This window comes from Octopus bimaculoides, chromosome 16 (genome assembly GCF_046866305.1).
Source record: "Octopus bimaculoides isolate indiv1 chromosome 16, ASM4686630v1, whole genome shotgun sequence".
Taxonomy (NCBI): domain Eukaryota; kingdom Metazoa; phylum Mollusca; class Cephalopoda; order Octopoda; family Octopodidae; genus Octopus; species Octopus bimaculoides.
This window is the reverse complement of record NC_142943.1, coordinates 24,195,457-24,201,155: the sequence shown is the minus strand read 5'-3', so window position 1 is coordinate 24,201,155 and position 5,699 is coordinate 24,195,457. Positions and strand designations below refer to the sequence as shown.

General features: G+C 42.7%; 1 pseudogene; it reads right to left on the bottom strand.

Annotated features, from left to right (window-relative positions):
- Window positions 1–3,964: 3,964 nt before the first annotated feature.
- Window positions 3,965–4,712, bottom strand: LOC149132306 (uncharacterized; annotated as a pseudogene).
- Window positions 4,713–5,699: the final 987 nt, after the last annotated feature.

Below are 5,699 nucleotides of genomic sequence, written 5' to 3'. Positions count from 1 at the left end.
GCCTGGAGGACTATGGTAAATAATAGGGGGCTGAGGACGGAACCTTGGTGGACCCCTACCTCTACCCGGAATTCATTGCTGTACTCATTTCCAACCCTCACCTTACTGGCCGCATCTCTGTACATGGCTCGCACAGCTCTCACTAGCCATTCTTCTATCCCAAGTTTCCTCATTGACCACCAGATAAGGGATCGGGGGACCCTGTCAAAGGCTTTCTCCATGTCAACGAAAGCCAGGTACAGAGGTTTATCCTTGGCTAGGTATTTCTCTTGCAACTGTCTCACTAGAAATAAGGCATCAGTAGTGCTTTTACCTGGCACGAACCCAAACTGCATCTCATCTAAATTGATTCGCTCCCTAATTAGTTGGGCTATGACCCTCTCTGTAACTTTCATAACCTGATCTAACAGCTTGATGCCTCTGTAATTATTTGTATCTAAAGCGTCCCCTTTACCTTTGTAGCAGTTGACTATGATGCTGCTACACCAGTCATAGGGTATGACTCCTTCGTGTATCACCTGGTTCGTAATACGGGTGACTAGGCTATAGCCAACACTGCCAGATATTTTGAGCATCTCTGCAGTGATTCCTGATGGGCCGGGGGCTTTCCCGGTCTTCATACTCTTAATTGCTTTATCTACCCTGGTACTATCAACTCGGATAGCTGGTCCCTCTATTGGGTCGACATAAGGCAGGCTCTCTTTCTCCCATTCATTCTCTTTATTAAGCAATCTATCGTAGTGGCATCTCCAGACCTCTTTCTTTGCATCCTCATTTAATGCAAGCGTACCATCATCCATGCGAACACATTTCTCTCCTACAACATCACTATTCTCTCTCCTACACTGTCTTGCAACCCGAAATACCTCGAGTCTTTGGTCCTCACGGCGCAGAACATTGGCAAATCTTTCCTTATCTGCTTCCCCTCTGGCTAAATAAACCTGTCGCCTAGCCTCCCTTCTGGCACATTGGTACAATTCCCTGCTACCACCGTTCTTCCAGTCCTTCCAAGCTTGTTTCTTTTGTCTAATAGCCCTGTCTACCTCCTTGTTCCACCACCACGTTACTCTGGGTTGGGAGGGGACCTTACACCACCCACAAATCTGGTCGGTGGCTTTCAACAGGTTGTCCCGCAGAAATCTCCAATTGTCTTCCACGTTGTATGATGCTATATCCCCTTCTATTTCGTTAAATGCTTCAAGTAACTTGTCTCTAAGTCTCTGTCCGTTTGCAGGGTCTTTAAGCTTCCACACCCTTCTTCTCCAAGCCTGTCTAATTCTGGGCACCCATTTTGCCTTGATCCCAAAGTCGCTAACTACTAATCTATGTTGTGGGGTACATTCTTCGCCAGGGTAGGTTTTGGCATTTATAAGCCGCCCTCTTTCCCTATTTCTGGCGAGGATGTAGTCGATTTGGCTAGAGTGTCTGCCGGAGCGGTAGGTGACTAGGTGACTGGCAGGTTTCCTGAAGTTGGTATTGCAGACCATAAGATTGGTTGCATCACAGAACTCCAGCAGTCTGGTTCCCTCCTCGTTGCGGGAACCGAAGCCATAGCCTCCATGTATGCCATGGAAGCCCCCAGCACGACGTCCGACATGACCGTTGAAGTCTCCAGCCACAAAGAGAAGGTCCCTGTCACTCGTCGACGAGGTAGTTTGCAAGAGGGTGTCATAGAATTGGTCTTTCAGACCATCTGGTAGCCCAGGTTGAGGTGCATAGGCTGAGATGACAGTAGCTAATCTATGATGAAGCACTAGTCTGATCTTAAGTACTCTGTCACTTACTCTAACGACCTCGATTACCTTATCCACCCATTTCTCCGCTAGAAGTATTCCTACGCCCCCGACCCCGTCAGTGTTCCTTGCCCAGAAAATCTTATATATATATAATTAGCATTAGGAAGGGCATCCACCTGTAGAAACAATGCCAGATCAGATTGGAGCCTGGTGCAGCCTCCTGGCTTGCCAGTCCTCAGTCAAATTGTCCTACCCATGCCAACATGGAGAGCAGATGTTAAACGATGATGATGATGATGATGGCATGTATGTATATATATATATATATGTATATATATACTCTGAAGTATATTTGCCATTTAAATGTGGCTGACCCCTAAGGGTGGATGTTGCTGTTGCTTTTAGCCCCAGGAGAACATCTCCTCCAGCTGGTTTATCGACACACTTAGCAACAGTAACATCCACCCTTAGGGGTCAGCCACATTTAAATGGCAAATATACTTCACTTTATCGTGCAGTTACTGTTAATACCTCGTTCAGAGATTTAACATATATATATACTGTTACTATTATGTTAAACTGTCATATGTCCAAATTTAGCCAAATGCTTTTTTTTCAATATTTATTTTTGCTTGCAATAACCAGTTGTTTTGGTCTAACTGTCATATCTTCAACTGCTTCAGCTGCCAAGATATCATAAATTGTCAAGTGTAGTACAACGGTTTTGCTATGAAATGGTGAAACTATTTTTTCATTTTCTGAAAAAGCAACAGCAACGATATATATCATCAGTAAATCATAAATCTGAAAGAGAAGCACACTCTAAGCTATAGAGTAATAAGATAAAGATAGTTATGGCCAGTCTATGGAGTTACCTAGGGTTTCACATCCATAAAGTGCTTAGTTTTACAGCATCCCTTCAGACCCAAATGGCCAGTGTCAAAGACCTCTCTTCAAAGTGGGGGAAGAAAAGACCTTGTGGCTTGTTGTTGAACACACAGACAAAGGAGAAGGGTTAAGTGCAAGGGATAAGTCTCCCTTATCCATAATCGACCCAGTCAGCTTGTGGATACCAGGACTTCAGTAGGAATCTCCTGAAGCATAAGCAGGGTCCAAAGACTTCCATGCTGAAATTTGGCTCGCAATTGTAAGGTCATGAGTTCAATTCCCAGCAATGTGTTGTGTCCTTAAGCAAGACACTTTATTTCATGTTACCCCAGTCCACTCAGAGACCAACAAAAGTCCGTGTAACACCAAAGATGAACTGAAGGCAAAGATTATGGTAGTATTCACCAACTTAAACAAGGAGACCATTCAGAAGAGTTGCAGAAGATTCTGAAGTCGTCTGGAGGCCATGGTTGAAGCCAATGGCGATTTTACTGAATAAATTTACTCTTTAGTATTTCAAGATATTTTTATGTAATTTTGGTAAATATATCTGTTAAAATGAGATGTCAGTGTTATTTCCATTTTTGCGTAATTTAGACAACAATTCTGGCAATGATCACGCTCAAACAGTGCTGTTAGTGCTCCACTGGCACAGGTGCCAGTCATCGAATATGGTTCAATTACGATTTCGATTTCACTTGTCCCAACAGGTCTTTGCAAGCAGAGTTTTATGTATATATATATTATATATACATCTATATATATATATATATATATATATATATATATATATATATATAGTTAGTATATATATATATATGTATATATATATATTAGTTAATACACTTCTATATTTAAGAGATGAGGAATTATGTACATTATTTACATTTGATGGATATTTATCCTCATCTTTGTTGTTAACACGTTTCGGCTGATATACCCTCCAGTATTCCTCAGATATCTTAGGGAAATTTCGAATTTGGGTTCTCATTCCTAAGGTATTTTTCGATGTTATTATTACTATTATTATTATTATTCAGGTCACTGCTTGGAATCGAACTCGGAATCTTGGGGTTAGTAGCCCGCAGTCTTAACCACTATGCCATATGCCCATGGGCATATGGCATAGTGTCATGCTAAGATGAGATGATGATCATGGTGTACCACTCTGGCTGGGCCTTCTCCATCACCTCAATGTGATACTGATTGCCCTTCATAAACATCAGCCTCTCAAGGTTACCATCAAACAGGGTAGCTCTCTTATCCCTCAAAATATCTTTGCCTATAGAGAATAGGTGCTCAACTGCAGCACTGGACGGTACAGCAGTGTTATACTTGGTGAACAAAAAACAACTTCAGTCAGGACCTCCTTCAAGATGGCCTCCAGCTAGGTCTTCACCAAGTTCTGCACCTTGTATTTCAATGACGTGGGGCTTCTGCTCTGGAACCAAGTAATGTTGCAACATTAACCACCATCTACATGGACTCTGCCAGGAAGCCAACATCAGAATCAGTGAAGGTCTGCAGCTTCAGCTATATCATCCCCCTGTGGACAACTCCCCTATTCTTCTCCAACAAGTTGTTGAGGACAACAACAGAGTCTCATAGGTAGAGTTCCATCTGCTACTGTTGGGGACCACCAGCCTCCTCTTCAACATGTCCAGAATGCTATCTGTCGCCACCGTGCAGCAGCTCTGCAGATTCAACAGCCACTGTACCTTGGACGTGGTTTTCCTGTAGGCTGACTTGAATGAAGCACTGTCAAGAGCCTTGTTGGCATCCATGCTGGTTAGCAAGTTGAAGGTATGGGCTGCGCACTTCATGAGCACAGGCTGCTGGACTTGTTAAGGATGGCATCATCAACAGAGATGTACTCAATTTTGTCCACGTTCCCAGCCTCATGATCCACGTCCAGGTCCACATCTTCAACACCCTCTATGTCTGGATCATCAACAGCTTCAGGAATGTTTGGCAAGAGTTCAACTTCTGTACCAATCTGCATATATGTCTTAACAAAGTTTTTGCCATTGTCCATCATAGTCCTGGTTACCTGTCTTGCAGATGGAACTTGTAATGGGTGTCCACCATGGCCCAGTTGAGAACATCAAAGGTGTGATGTCCTTTGAGCCAAGAGCAGGCCAGGAAGGTATGTTGTCTCATGCGGGGCCTGGGGTCCAGCCAGTGTGCCATCATCCCCAGGTAGGACCAGTTGTGGGCTGACCAACAGTCCATGGTGGTTGTCTGGTTGTCACCCAGGGAACATCCTTGAGCAATTTGTAATTAAAAGATGTTAAACTGTAAAGAGGCATAGGTTGTAAAGTTAAAAACCTAAAATTATGTATATATAGCAATAATAAATCTCTGATCGAGATGTAAGCAGTAGCAGCACAACTAGTGTCCAATCAGTATTTGTGAAGGGAAATCATTGTTCCCATCTCTAGCCTTACGTGATACACACGGACCCGAGTTTCACTATCCAGAAACCCAGGTCTGTGTGTATCACATAAGGCTAGAGATAGGATCGGACACAGACAGTGTGTTGTTAACCAGCTGGAGATGTCTTCCTGGGGCTATAAACTACAGTAGCATCATCTCATATGGGTCAGCCACATTTAGGTAACAAATATACTTCACGATAAATATATAGATATAAAATAATCAAGGTGGCTAGCAGCAATTTAAAACCAACAAGGAAATAATTCACAATCACTAAGAGTAACAAGGGTGCAGTGAGCACAAGCATTGCAAGAAATAGGAGTCGTAGACTCCTTAGCCACAAAAGCACATGGTCTCTTTGTATGGATAGGGGATAAAACCCTCCCCATTGTGAGTGAGATGCATTAGATTAGCATGTTAATTTTGTATAGGAAATTAATACTCATCAGTAATGCTCACTCCATCACAGTTGGTAGAGACCAACACACCCTGTCAATATTATGGAGAATGCCATTGGAATCAGTGACTGATTTCACAAAATGGCAATTTAAAACTAACAAGGAAATAATTCAACGTCACTATATATAAACTGTCACAGAGTATAATCTACAAAAAAAAAACAAAAAAAACTAGCCTCTC